Below are 15189 nucleotides of genomic sequence, written 5' to 3'. Positions count from 1 at the left end.
TGGAACTCTTCAGCATTCTTCAGAGCACACACACACAAAACCAAGGCGTACATTTTTGCATGCACAAGACTTGCAAAAATACGGCTCCAAGTACACAGATGCTGCCAGGCGACATCTCTGGGGCCCGAGCACAAATATCCATAGGTCAAGGGGCACCACTTCAGTGGCCTGCAGAGCACTTTGCTGCAATTTATGCAAACTACCCAAATCGGCACCAGTTCCAATCCATTTCGCAGATTGCAAAGAAGACCCAGGCAGCGTTAGCACAGAGTCTGAGGCTAGGCCCAGAATGTTAACGCGAGTTGCTCCAGTTTTGGTTTGCAAAGTTCAGAGCACGGGGGGCCTGGTCTCTGCAAATTCCAGTACAGACTGACCTGATCCACAGTCCAGATTGGAATGCTGTTAACCTTTGGATTTTGCACGTCTCCGACTTTTGCAGCGCATACCGGCATGTTACCCAAATGTGTGTTTTAGGATCAAATCTGTTTAGAAAGGTGCGTTTTGAGCAAAAATAGTTAAATACAACTCTCCCCACCCCCACCCCCGGCAGATTTTCCATACTGACATTTGCAAACTGTTGCAGAAATGGGGTGGACCTATACAGAGGTGTAGGAAGCCGCTCGGGCACTCGGAGCAGCGAACATGACGTGAACCCGGGGGCGGGGCATCACTAGGTAGCGCGCATGTGCAGCGTCTCTACATATGACGCATGCGCGCTACGTAGCGGGTTGCCGGTGGCGGCGCTCCAGCGCCATACGGACGGTGCCAGGATCAATACAAACCCAAAACAGACTGGCCCATTCATTCCTGTGTGTTATGCAAGCCTCCAAATCCCATCAATTGAGTTTTCTACCACCCACCCTGGATTTCAGAGTTTCTTCATTTACTTTCCAAAGTGGGTCAGTGCATTAGAAATCCTCATTTGTTCAAATGGTATACAAAGCACCGTGTGTGGGCAGAACACCCCATGCACAGCTTTCAATTCCACATCTTCTCTAGTCTTCTATATTAGGGGTGAGCAGACTATGGGCTTTGAGGGTCTAGCGGAAACCTGTGATCCATCACCACAGTTCAAGAAGGATACTGACAAGCTGGAACGTGTCCAGAGGATGGCAACCAAAATGGTCAAAGGCCTGGAAACGATGCCTTATGAGGAACGGCTTAGGGAGCTGGGTATGTTTAGCCTGGAGAAGAGAAGGTTAAGGGGTGATATGATAGCCATGTTCAAATATATAAAAGGATGTCATATAGGGGAGGGAGAAAGGTTGTTTTCTACTGCTCCAGAGAAGCGGACATGGGGCAATGGATTCAAACTACAAAAAAGTAGATTCCACCTAAACATTAGAAAGAACTCCTGACAGTAAGAGCTGTTTGACAGTGGAATTTGCTGCCAAGGAGTGTGGTGGAGTCTCCTTCTTTGGAGGTCTTTAAGCAGAGGCTTGACAGCCATCTGTCAGGAATGCTTTGATGGTGTTTCCTGCTTGCCAGGGGGTTGGACTGGATGGCCCTTGTGGTCTCTTCCAACTCTATGATTCTATGATTCTAAGAGTGTGCAGAGGAGGGCAACCAAGATGATACAAGAGTCTGGAAACCGAGCCTTATGAGGAACGGCTGAAGGAGCTGGGAATGTTTCGCCTGGGAAAGAGGAGACTGAGAGGAGATAGAGCCACCTTCAAATATCTCAAGGGCTGCCCCATGGAAGATGGAGCAAGCTTGTTTTCACCTGCCCTGGAGGGGAAGACTCGAACCAATGGATTCAGGTTACAAGAAAGGAGATTCTGATTGAAACATCAGGAAAAACTAAGAGCTGTTTGACAGTGGAACTCTGTCCCTTGGGAGGCTGTGGACTCTTCACTGGAGGTTTTCAAGCAGATCTTGGATGGCCACCTGTCATGGATGCTTTAGCTGAGATACCTCCATTTGCAGGGGGTCGGGCGAGATGACCCTTCGGGGTCCCTTCCATCTATACAGCTCTATGGTTCCATACACCTGTCTCTGGTAGTAAGACAAGCGTCGCAGGCAGCGGCTGGGCAGAGACAGACTTTGGCACGAGCTGCGCCACACCTCCCTCCTCTGTGTGATTATGGCGGCGGCACTTTGTTTTTTTATTTGGAATTTATCTACTCCCCTTCTGCACACCGCCTACCATATATATATTTCTGTAAAAAGCCTACCTCCCAGGCAGGTGCTATTCCAGCCCGGCCTTCTGCCATTAATAGGCGGGGGATAGGGATATAGGTGCAGGTGACAAGCACAAACAACCAGCCTCCAGAGGGAAAAGCGGGGCTCATATGGCAGGACTCTAATTGGCCCATTCCGGACGGAGGCATCCTAGGCAACCGCCAGCTCCCCACCTATTTATAAAACCAACTCTTTTTGTATAGACCGTGCAAGAGAACCGTTGAAATTATAAAACACCGTATTTTGAAAGAACCCAGAACAAATGAAGACCACGGAAACAAATCAATTCTCTAAAAACAGAAGCACTGTCAGCAGGAGGATAAGGCTACCACAATGACTATGTTTCACCTCCATTTCTCGCACCCCGGGGAAGGTCACTCTCCGTGCTGCTAAACAGGGTGGTTTGACTTCACCCCCCCCCCCAGAGGCACACTCCATTGCTTCTCGAGACAGACAGGGGCCAACAGCCTCCATTGCCAAAGAGAAGCATGACTCTGAATGCCCGTTGCTGAGGGGAAGAGAAACTGGCTTGCAGGCTTCCCACGGGGGCACCGAGCAACGGGAGCTCACCCGGTCGTGGGGATTTGAACCGCCGACCTTCTGATCAGCAAGCCCTAAGCTCTGTGGTTTAACCCACAGCACAAGCCGCGTCCTTGCTACCCATATTATCTCTCACCAAATGGCAAAGTTTCAGTCCATACCATTCAGCTGCACATTGTTCTTCATTCAGTTGGGGAAATCTTTCTTTTGCATGCGGTTTCCTTTGGCCGATGGCTTAATCCTGTGTCCGTTTTGTTCAACCATCCCTAAACATCAGTGAGGCAAAGGGTTCAAACCGCTGAGTTACAACGAGAACTTGTTATCAAGCTGGTGACCTGCTTCCCCAAATCTCGATGAGTTAATTTTCTCCCGGAAATCAGGATCCCTGCTCAACTGATTTCACTAGAAAACTCCAGAAGGATCCAGTTCATTAACAGATTTCTCTGGCTGCTTAATTCCTTCCTGGCCTCTGCACATTGATCAGTGGATCAAGTTAATTGCTTCTCAAGAGTCAGCGGCTCATTGGCTGAATCTGTTCATCTCCAGAGTCTCCCCCCCCCCCCATTGTTGAACGCCAAAACAGTCCAGAGAGTTAATGAAGAGCCCTGTCCAGGCAGGATATGAACCGAGAAAAGGCACTCATTGCATCGATTCACAGATCCAGAGGATGTGGTTCAGATCCGCATCGTCTACCTCCCCACAAAATTAAAGAGAGGAAAACTCACGATCCATTCCATCTCAGATGCCCTAGTCATGAAGTGAGGAACCTACATAGGGCTGCCTCTGAAGATGGTTTGGAAACTTCAACTGGTGCAGAATTTGGCAGCCAGGTTGCTCACCGGGGCAAGATAATTTGAGAATGTAACACCAACCCTGGCTCAACTGTACTGGTTGCCAATTAGTTTCCGGGTCCAATTCAAAGTGCTGGTTTTGACCTATAAAGCCTAAAATGGCTCAAGACTGCAATACCTCAAGGAGCATGTGAATTGACCTGGGCCCCGAGATCTTCATCTGAGCTGGCCCTTCCTCCATGAGAGCTCTGGAGGGTTGGCAACACAAGAAGGGGCGTTGTTGTTTTTTGCCGTTGATCCCCATTTGTGGAAAGCCACTTCCGCGCATGCGCAGGAGGTGGTGTTGCGGGTGTCACAACCCGATCACGCGTACAGGGGCTGCGATTGGCTGCATTCCCATGAAGGCATTGGAAAACATCAATAGAGGTGAGAAGGGGAGGTAGCGCCATCACCTGCCCCGCATTTGAAGGGTATTCCGTTAAAGGTTTCCAGGGGGCGTGGCCCTGTCCAAAGCCTAGGGAGGTTAGGGCCTAAGGCACGCCCCTAACAGTGATCACAGGGGGAATTCCACTGGATCCGCATCACTGGGGCTCCCCCTGGTGGTTAACCCTTCCCGGACACATGGGTTGGGGGCGGATATAGTGGTTGGGGTCCAATGCCTAAGCCAATACCGCTCAACACCCGTAACCAATAAAGCTGTGGCCTTTACGCCCATTAAACATATATTAACGTCTCAGGTGTCATTATTTCCTTCGGGGAGGGAGGGACTTTGCCACGCAATGCTCTCCCCCAGGGAGGCTCGCCTGGTGCCTTTATTATACATCTTTAGGTGACATGAAAAAATGTTCCTCTTCTCCCACCCAGGCAAGAGGCATCATCCCATCCCTGCAGTTTAGGTAAAAGAATGGTCTGCTTTAGCTATGGTGGGAATCTGTAGTCAGGCTGCACAAGAACGGAATGTGATGCACGAATCTGCCACGAAAATACCTCATCTGTCTCAATTTCTTTTTCCTTGAGAAAAAGCTTCTTCCCTTTGATCTATTTTCAAGGGAACACTTGATAAAGTACCCCACAAGCATGCACCCCGCTGTGTCACCAAAGACCCCCTGGAGGAACTAGAGAGGTGTACCCCAATAAGCACTGGCGTCCCCCGGGTCTAGGAGTGGAATGACCAGTTTCCTGCTTGCCTTTGGATGAAGGATAGAAGGGGAAATGCGGGAATGAAACGTGTATGGGTTGCTCCACCCACCTTGGCTTCTGGCCCCTCCCCATAGCTGTCAAGTCTCCCTTTTTTGGCGGGAAACTCCCTTATTCCAAGCCATTTCCCGCTGCTATCCCTTATGGTTGATATCCCTTGAATTTCCCTTATTTCCAGGAAGGAGAGTTGGAGTCCGGGGACTCCTTGGGTCTCTGCCTTTCTCAGCCCTGCCTGCCTGCCTGCCTACCTGACAGGACTGTTGTGGGGATTAAATGAGGACTAGGACCAGGGAGCTCCTTGGAGAAAAAGGTGGAATATAAATACCTAATAACAGACGGACAGACAGACAGATAGATGTATAAAGAAGAAGATAAAATAGACAAATGTTTCTCGGCAACAGGTGCTCAGATTAAGCATTGCTGCCCCTAACTGGAGGCAGAGCAGAGCCAACCTGGCCAGAAGCCATCAGTGGTCCTCTCCTCCTGCATGAATTGGCCCAATCCTTTTCTAAAGCCATCCAAGTTGGTGGCCATCGCTGCTCCCTGTGGCAGGGAGTTCCAGAGGTTAACCATGTCCTGCGTGAATAAGTGCTTTCTTTTCTCTGCCCTGATTTCTCTTTCCTGGGAGGTCTTTCCTGGTGTAAATTTATTTGTAGCCTGGGGAGGATTACTGTGGCGTGGACTATCCCTGAGAACCGTAGACTGTCCCCGGGATGGGTGAGGGTGCTGATCCCTTATTTTCAAATCCAAAACTTGACAGCTATGCCCCTCCCACTACTGGCATGCGGCCCCTGGGAGGTCACCCAAAAAAGGAATGCGGCCTTCTGGCTGGAAAAGCATAGCTCAGTCTGCAGATCATGAGACTCTTGATCTCAGGGTCTTGGGTTCAAGTCCTACGTTGGGCAAAATATTTGTGCATTGCAGGAGGTTGGACCAGACGACCCTCATAGTCCCTTCCAACCCAACAATTCTATGCTTCTAACCCCTGCTATACTGTATTATTGCTTTGGCATTTCACAGCCCTGTTTGGTCCTCCCAAGTTTTCCATCCTTCTTAATTTCGGCCCCACCTTCCCGTGAACCCCGTTGCACAGATGGCGGTTATGGACCAGAGGTCCGTTTGCTGTTAATCTTAAAGAGATTGGAGATGGGAGGAAGCAAGACTCTGAGCGATCCGGCCTCCCGATGTTAACACAACCTTTATCTCGGGCGGCTCATTCCGGTCAAAATGCAGCAACAAACAGCGCTTCCTTTGTTACTAGGGTTGTTTTGGCCGAGAAGCGGTTCTCAGCGGGAAAGGGGGAGGGGGAGGAACCCCCCTGCTTCACCCAGAAATCCCGACACACACACACACACACAGAGAGAGAGAGAGAGAGAGAGAGAGAGAGAGAGAGAGAGAGAGACTATTTTCCTCAAGGGCTGGGACAGTGAAGCCGCCAGCCGAGGTCAGCGAGGGTCACTAATGGAGGCCAGTCCTGCAGCTGGGGGCATTTAGCCAAAGGAAACCAGGACCCCACAGAGGAAGGCCGTGCAAGCCAAGGGGAGCAGCCAGGATGCGCTAAGGCGGAAAAAATGTGACACATGTTTCTGTTTAAATTCATGTCAGAGGGATAAAGAGGGGCGGGCGGGAGAAAAGACAAGAGAGAGGCAGAGGGAAAGGAAAACAATGGGATTTGCAAGCACCGGAGATACCCAGAAGGTGGTCTCGCCCCTCTGCGCACACCAAGGGCCTCCGCCTTCTCCTCAGCCACCACACGCCCAAACCCCACAAGCAAAAGCAAAACGAACGCTCCAAGCTCCTTGGGGCAACGGCTCTAGGGGGGTATTTGTGAAGCAGACACAGGAAATAGTTTTCCCCCTTGCAAAAGGGAGAATCTCTTTTCCGCGGGCAAGCAACCGGAAAGCAGGCTTTTGGGGTTGCTGATCCCATGCTGCGGGACACTCTTCCAGCAGAGATTCAGGCATTTAGCTTTCGGTTGTCTCTCGAGAAGTTTTCCTTGCCTTGCCTGCGCAGTTATTCGGGCCATTGTTGAGAAGCAAGTCCAGTCCCTTTGATGATTCCTCCGTACTGCTTTTGGTGACATCTGTGATGTTTTCAGGAAGCTGCCAGGCCTGGCTCAGTCCACCTGGGTCTTCTGTTATGAAGGGAGCGGCTTACCAGAGTTTCAGACAGGGAGTCTTTTCCCTGCCCTATCAGGAGATGCTGGAGGCCAAGCACTGATGACTTCTGGATGCAAAGCAGTTGCTCTGCACTCATCCACACTTTTCCAGTAGTTTTCTGTTGTCCCAGAGGGTAGGATCCAAACCGACAAGAGTCAAATGACAGCTCCAACTAAACGCTGGAAAGAACAATCTGATGGCAAGAGCTGTTTGACAGTGGAAGAGTCTGTCTTGGAAGGTGGCAGACTCTCCTTCACTGGAGATACTTAAGAGTTTGGATGGCATAGAAATAAACTGAGCAGGGCCACATTCACACCGAATATTTAAAACACTATGATACCACTTTAAACTGTCATAGCTTCCTCCAAAGAATTCTGGGAGCTGTACTTTGTCAAGGGAGCTTAGGGTTGCGAGGAGACCTCTGTCCCCCTCACAGAGCCACAATTCCCAGAGTGGTTTTACAGTCCGATCCCTCTCCCCAGGGAACTCTGGGAATTGTAGTTCCGGGTGAGGAATAGGGTTCTCCAAGCAACCCGGAGCATCCTTCATAAACTACAGCTCCCAGGATTCTTTGGGAGAAGCCGCGATTCTTAAGGCAGAGCTGCAAATGTGCGGATGTGGGCAAGCTGAATCTGTCAAGATTCCCTCCTGCAACGCAGCAACCGTGCCCTTCTTGGCGTTTGTTAACTCTACGCACAAAAAAAGCAGCATGTCGATCAAAAACTAAGCAGGTCTCATGTTACAGTTCCTGAAAAATAACACAATATGCTTGAGAGGCTGTGTGTCACAGCGAAGCGAGTGCCAGGCTAGGCCCAGGGATAATCGAGGGTCAAATCGCTGCTCATTTCGGAAGCTCATCAGATGTCATTGAGCCATTAACACACCCAAGAGGTTTGGTGGCATGCTAAAACCGGAGGTGGCAGAAGCTATGCTCCCTGCATTGAGCTCCCTGGAAGAAAGGCAGGATAAAAATGTAGGCACTGTTCTGGCAACAGCAGTAAATCTGGTGTAATATAAATTGGCATTCTGTTTGGGTGCAAGAAAAGTCAAACTGAAAGAACCACCAAACCCATGTTTACTCAGACATATGTTGAATAGAACTTATTCCCCATGTTACCCGTGGTCCAAATTTGGTTGCTGGCACGACCGGGAGTCCTAAGAGCCAAATGAACAAGGTGATGTGCCACTCCAAAGGGTCGGCAGCAGGACAGATGTTCAGCGCCCCTCCCTCTCTTTTTCCTGATGCGGTGAGACGAGGCGGAAAGAGCAGGGGGTCTTCAATCTCAGTCTCACCTTGCTGACCAAATGAAATACAGTCGTACCTTGGTCTGCAAACGCCTTTGTACTCAGACATTTTGGCTCCCAAATGCCGCAAACCCGGAAGTGAGTGCTCCGGTTTGCAAACGTTCTTTGGAACCCGAACGTCTGATGTGGCTTCCTCATCTTTCGACTGGCTGCAGGAGCTTCCTGCAGCCATTCGGAAGCCATGCCTTGGTTTCTGAATGTTTTGGAAGTCGAACGGACATCCGGGCCGGATTCTGTTCAACTTCCGAGGTACCACTGTACTGCAGTCACTTTCCCCCATCCCACTCCTCCCTGGGCAACCCATCCACACCCCCTGCTTTTCTCAAGAAAAGGAAATGTGGGGCAGCTAGTCAGCTGGGCTCTGTTGCCCCTTCGAGAACCTGCACCAAATGCAGCACATTACGCATGGAGATTTTTGTTCAAGAAAGGTTGGCATTGGCTGGGGGGAAAGAGGTAGGAAGTAGTCTTATAATAACGCAATTGGCTTATCAAACTCAGTACTGTTTAGACCAGGGGTCGGCAAAGTTTTTGTGGCTTGGGCCGGTTCATGGTCCCGCAGATGCCGCAGTGGGCCGGAGTGCGTGTACGCACGCACGCATGCGCAAATGCTATTTCCGGCGCTCCTTAAGGCGCGGAGGAGGCATGCGCAGCTTCCCATTGGTTGCAGGAGCTTCCAATGGCAAGCTGGCCAGTATTGCAGAAGACGGTCCCTGCTCTCCTGCGCACCGGTTTAGCATGGCGCATGGGAGCTGACCAAGTGGGTGGCAGGGGCAGGTTAAATGACCCGCATGGGCCGCTTGTGGCCCATGGGCCTTAGGTTCCCGACCCCTGGTTTAGACTGACTAGCAGCAGAGCCCCAGAGTTTTGGCAGTACTCTTTCCTGTAGATGCTGGGGACTGAACCTGGGAGCTTCCTCATGTAGACTCTCCACCGCTGAGCTGCAAAGCCATTCCCCCTAGTTGGCCTCTGCGTGACCAAGGTCCTACAGCAGGGATGAGGACATGGTGCATGCACACACACACACCATGTTGGTCAACAGTTGAGGGTGATGGGAGCAGCATTCGAAAGCAACAGGGAGGCAGGTGCATTTTGTGACTGGGAATTGCCTGGCTGCAAGCAACCTGAGAAGTCTTGGTGCTGCGTATGGTGAATCAGATTCAGGATAAAAACTTTCGCTGCTGTCACCAAGGAGCAATGCCTCTCCACCCAGCTCCCAAGTAAGATCGCTGGCCGCTGCCTTCCACGCTGCTGCTCTGCCTCTTTGACTCCCCTCCCCACCTCAAACATTCGAGTTCGAATCTAGCACAATGCATTACATAACATATATCACACACACAAATTCAACACTTTGTTTTGTTGTTATTTCGTTAATGTTGTTTTATAGATATGAATGCTGTCGTACTTTGTGAATCCTATAGTATGATTTTTGGTGTAATTGTGATGTTTAGTGTTTTGTTGTTTTTTAGTTGTTTTGTTAATAGTGTCACAGAGGTGGTAATTGTTTTATTTGTGGATTTGGGATTGTTTTCCTGCTGATTCGTTAAGTATTCTATACAATTTATTCTGTATTTGTGATGTTCCATTATGTTATTTCTATCTTTTACTTGTAAGCCGCTTTGAAAATTATTTGAATAAAAAGTGGCATAGAAATACAACAACAACAACAACAACAACAACAACAACAACAAAATATTATTGCTTTTGGCCACAACAGCAGGGACTGAGCCCCATTTACGTTTGCAGTGGCATCCAATTAAGAATTGCTATTAAAAATGTGATATTAACAACGTGTCACTGATGCGAATAGTGTCGTAGTTCATGCATTTCAAAAAATAAATAGAAAGTGCTGCTGTAATTGGGGGGGGGGGGGAGGCGACTAGCCATTCTGCTTTTGCACCCATAATTCAAGTTCCAGGTGCCATGTGGCAAATAGCTTTTCTGGATGGGAGTTGGAGGCCAATGCCATCTGGAGGGCCACAGGCTCCACATGCCTGCTCTACCCAGGGACGCGGGTGGCGCTGTGGTCTAAACCACAGAGCCTAGGGCTTGCCAATCGGAAGGTTGGCGGTTCGAATCCCTGCGGCGGGGTGAGCTCCTGTTCCTCGGTCCCAGCTCCTGCCCACCTAGCAGTTCAAAAGCACTTCAAGTGCAAGTAGATAATTAGGTACCGCTCCGGCAGGAAGGTAAACGGTGTTTCCGTGTGCTGCTCTGGTTTGCCAGAAGCTGCTTTGTCATGCTGGCCACACGGCCCAAAGCTGTCTGCGGACAAATGCTGGCTCCCTCGGCCTATAGAGCGAGATGAGCGCACAACCCCAGAGTCGTCCGCGACTGGACCTAACCATCAGTGGTCCCTTTACCTTTACCAGACAACACCCGCTCTTTCCCCCCAAATGTGAAGCTGGGGGGTGACAGAGCGCGCTGCACAATGGCCGGAAGGATCCCGGCCCACCTTCCAAGTCGGGAGGAAGGCCCTCTTCCCGTCACGCCTGCCACAGGTCTGCGGCAGACTTGCCAGGGTGAGCAGAACTGCAGAAGCCTTGGACAGAGGGTAAGTAGGACAGCAGGCAAATTGGGGTGGGCAAAAAATCCAGCAAGGAAAAGAGAGATTGTCTTAAGTTGGAGCCGTGAAAGAGTTCACTTGCGCTTCCCGCACACTTCCCCTGTCGAAACCTTCAAGCCCACAGAGATTCCCGCCACGAGCCAGCTGGAATTATTTGTCCCTGAGGTGGACTCTACATTCTCCGTCTCAGTGTGTGACACACACACACAAGTTTATCAAGAAGCAGTTTTGCTAACCAACAGCAAAGCAGCTGAAAGCTAGCCTCCCTGGACGCACATATCAACAGGCACGGGAATCATAAAGCACAGAAGCAATCAGAGAACCAACAGCAAAAATACAACACAGAATGAGAAAAACCAAGAAAGGGCCTCTGGGTGGAATATAAGCCTTGTCAAGAAAAGAAATATGTATTCGCCACTTCCTTTAAAAAAACATGTTTTAGCAATGGTTCCTTCCCTCCCACCCCCCCCCCACCCCATTTTGCCTCCTGACCGGCTAATTTTGTTTCTCTGCTGTCTAACACCAGAACCGGAGCTGGCCGCCACATACCTGCGCCCCAATTCCTTCCTCTCCAAAGAAAAGGCTGATCCCAATCCAGCAGATTCTTTTTATTGGTTTGGTTTAGTTCTGGCCAGGAGGAAGGGAAAGGAATTGATCGTGTGGGATCAGAAGTAATAAACCCAGGACTTATTGCACTCCTCCTCTGCCTCTTGAACTCTTGAGTACAGTCAACTCCACAGCTGGCCTCGAGAACTGTCCCACCCATTGCCAATAAAACTGTTTAAAAATCTTGGGAAGCCTAGACATTTCAAGAGCAAAGTTGGCAGGCTTTAATTGTATATCCACAAATGAACACACAGAGGCACCTCCAGCTAGGAATGTTTTCTGCCCAAACCACCTGTCAGGGCTTCACCTGAGTCCAGACCCAACTCTGTAAATTGGTTTCAAAGACACAATTGAGCCCAAAACAAGTTATATATTTGCTTACGGCATTTGTATCTTGCTTTTCCTCCTAGGAGCTCAAGGCAACATATAATAGTTCCCCCCCCCCAACTGTCACTTCAACATCACAACAGCCCTGTAGGGCAGGCTAGGGCTGAGAGTAGAGGAGTTTGGATTTGATATCCCACTTTATCACTCCCCGGAGGAGTCTCAAAGCAGCTAACATTCTTCTCTCCCTTCCTCCCCCACAACAAACACTCTGTGAGGTGAGTGGGGCTGAGAGACTTCAGAGGAGTGTGACTAGCCCAAGGTCACCCAGCAGCTGCATGTGGAGGAGCGGGGACGCGAACCCAGTTCACCAGATTACGAGTCTACCGCTCTTAACCACTACACCACACTGGCAAGTGAGTGGCTGGCCCAAAGCCATTGAGACAGGTTCCTGGCAACATCAGCCAGAGGATTCCCCATGCTTGCTCTAACCACTACACTGACATGTGAAGCAATTTCTCTTCCCGAACATATTTCACTTGGCTTTCAACCACCTGACATCTCCACCATCTGGGGGATCCTTGGATCTGCACTGTTTTCACACACTAATCCCACACCCTGTGGAATTCTATCAGTTACATTTTATCTGCACAATCGAAATGAATTTCCGGAACCAAATTGCTTTTTCTGTGCAGCCCGAGCAGGAGAAAAAAAGAGGTCAGAATAGGTCAATAAATATGTGGACTGTCCCTGGATGAAGAGACTTTTCTTATTTAACTTCTCAAAGATCTTAACCTAGCTTCAAGGTTGTCATCTGAACTAGCCCGATGCTTAATCAATCACAGTCGGTCCATCATTGGAAAAATAAGACTTCAGAGCCATCTTGCCTAAAAATGGCAACGAGACATTCAAGTTTTGGCGACTGCAACCTTGGTTTCAGGAGCCATTTGACGCCTAGGTTATATATCTGAGTTTCTAACAATATTGTAATAATTAACAGGGCGACCCTATACATGCCTTCTAAAGCCCCCCTGATGCCAGTGGAACTTACCCACAGTCATGGGCATCACAGGACTTTTTCCCAGGGTGGGAGATACTAAAATTTTCGGGGGGGGGGCAAAATAAAACACTGAAGGAGGAGGATCAGGCAATTTTTTCACACAAAGAATACAGAAGAGTGTCTATCCATTTTGTCTCATATCACAGGTTCTAAAAAATGCTGGAAACTTTTATTTAAGGAACCTGAGAGTTGGGGTCATACTTCATCGACAGGACGGGCACATGCCCCCAGGTAAGTAGGTATAGAATAGCAGCCTTCATTTATAAGCAAAATACAAAAAAGCCCAGTATCCATATATTATTTCGAAAAATCAATTTGACAAGCTACAAACTTTTTACCCGCTGAGATCAATACCTTCCTACTGTGCAAATATTTCAATAAGTAACAAGGAGCCCATGAAACACAAGTGTTCAGCCGATTTACTCCCAGCTTCAGCAGCTGCTATGATGGAGAACACCATCAAGGTGAGGAGGCTCACCTGGGAACCAACAGGACCCCAGAGAGAAAGATTCAGGAAGGAGCATCGGAAGCGTGGTATACCATTGACAGCCAGCTCAGTGCTAGGAGGGGCCAGGGCAGGGCTGTGGCTCAGTGGCAGAGAATCTACCTTGCAAGCAGAAGGTCCCAGGTTCAATCCCAGACATCTCCAGGTAGGAGATGGGAGAGAGCCCTGCTGGAACCTGGGAGGGCCAGCTGCCAGTCAGTGTAGACGGTACGGAGCTAGATGGACCAATGGTTGGATGAAATACAGGGCAGCTTCCTATATTCTTATGTGCCACCCGTTCTGGCTGGCAAGATGTTACAAACTGGAGTCTTCCCAGGAATTGAACCTGGATGCGGAGCACATGTTCCTTCCACTGAGCTGCAGCCTCTCCCCACCATGCTAGCTCAGAACCTTCTAAGGCTAAGCCAGTCTCCACCCAGTTTGTGACCACCGGGGGGGTCAGAGGGCACCAGGCTGGCTGGCAAAGCCCACTCTCAGCAGAAAATTCAGGGTGCATCGCCACAGCCTAACCCAACCTACTGCGTGCGTGTCTTTTTGGAAATCAAGCACCATGTGCAACACCATCCCGCCGCCCGGGACTTCTTTCCTTCTCCCCACAACCCCAGAACACAGCGATTCTGGCAACTCTGCAACGCCCCGTAACTTTTAAAAAGTCTTCTTGGCAAATGTCGCACCCAATCGTACTCCTGCCGAAAAAGGAACCCAGGAATCCTGGTCAACAAGACAATCTCGGTTGTTGTTGTTGTTGTTGTTGTTGTTGTTTTAAGTGTCACAAAGTCTGGGGACGAAGATGGCAGAAGGCCAAAGGAAAACAGCTGGAGGAGGCTGGGAGGACCTAGCCTGCAAAAGCCAGCTTTCAGCAACGCAGCTGAAGCCCCTCTGGAATTCTCCCCATGCCTCTCTCATTAAACAGGTGGATTTGGTTGTGCTGTGCCCTGTCTGGCACTTTTCTCCAACCAGGTACGAACCATACCTGTGTTTTCCCAAAGGATCCCCGTTCCAGCTTCCCCCTTCCCAGCGCGCTTAGATGCCTGCTCCTCCAGGAAGTGGCTCCAATCCTCCGTGTGCCGCCACCTGCAGTCCCAGTCCCGGTCCCGGTCCCGGACTCTTGGCTCTCGATCTCCCAAAAAAAAGCCACACCCCCACGAGCCTCTCCCACCCAGAGGAGCCTCGGCTTCCCCTTGTTCTGCTGGCCTGGCCTGACTTACACACCCATCTCCCAGGAGGTGGAAACCCAACCAAGAACGCCAAGTCAGTCCCCACCCCTCCCCACCGCCGACCGTGGGTCAGATTGACCCCACTCCTCCTCCAAAGCCCCCTTGCTCTAACCTCCTGCTAGCTGCGCACCCCCAAAGCCCCAAACCTGTCCAAAGGACCCAGGCGTCCCGATTCCCTCCCACCCTGGTCCTAGGACTCCCCCCCCAAAAGCCGAACAAAATTGGGAATAGAGACACCACTCACCCCTGCTATGACCTATCCTACCAGACCCCGTGGAAAGGGTGGGACCTAGAAGTCCTCCATCCCAGAGACACCTCTTTTGACATCCAGCCTGCTAGATCTCCTTCGCCTAGGGAACCCAGGCGTCCTAGCTCAGCCAGCGCCCCCCACCCACCCAAAAAGAAACCACCCCGGCCCTCCCGTGCCCCTCTCACCTCTCGCAGGGCGCTTCCATCCACCAGGCGCCTCCCCGCCGGAGAATGTATGGGAGGGGGGGCAGCGGGAGGGTGCCGCCGCCGCCGCTCTCTCGCCTCGGGATGGGGAGCTCTTGTGGGGCGGGCAGGCAGGCAGGCAGGCGATCACAGCCCGCGCGCTTTCCCCGGCCCCGTCGGAGCCGGCGGGAGCTGGGAGCAGGGGAGGCGGAGGAGAGGGGGTCCCGGCTGGGCTCCGTCACCCCCGAAAGCGGCCGCGGCTGGGCGGGGGGCGCGGCGCCGACTTCGCCATTGCAAGCGCAGCGCGGGGCT

General features: G+C 50.8%; 1 protein-coding gene across 1 annotated transcript in view; it reads right to left on the bottom strand.

Moving 5' to 3' along the window:
- Positions 1-14983, bottom strand: part of DDAH2 (dimethylarginine dimethylaminohydrolase 2) — a 31319-nt gene extending 16336 nt beyond the window's left edge. Inside the window, exon 1 of the mRNA XM_033141632.1 lies at positions 14881-14983. The gene's annotated coding sequence lies outside the window, so the exon portion shown is untranslated. The remainder of the gene's footprint in view (positions 1-14880) is intronic.
- Between the last annotated feature and the right edge of the window lie 206 nt (positions 14984-15189).

Source organism: Lacerta agilis, chromosome 2 (assembly GCF_009819535.1).
Source record: "Lacerta agilis isolate rLacAgi1 chromosome 2, rLacAgi1.pri, whole genome shotgun sequence".
Taxonomy (NCBI): Eukaryota; Metazoa; Chordata; class Lepidosauria; order Squamata; family Lacertidae; genus Lacerta; species Lacerta agilis.
The sequence above is the reverse complement of the archived record's forward strand: the minus strand, read 5'-3'. Positions and strand labels throughout refer to the sequence as shown.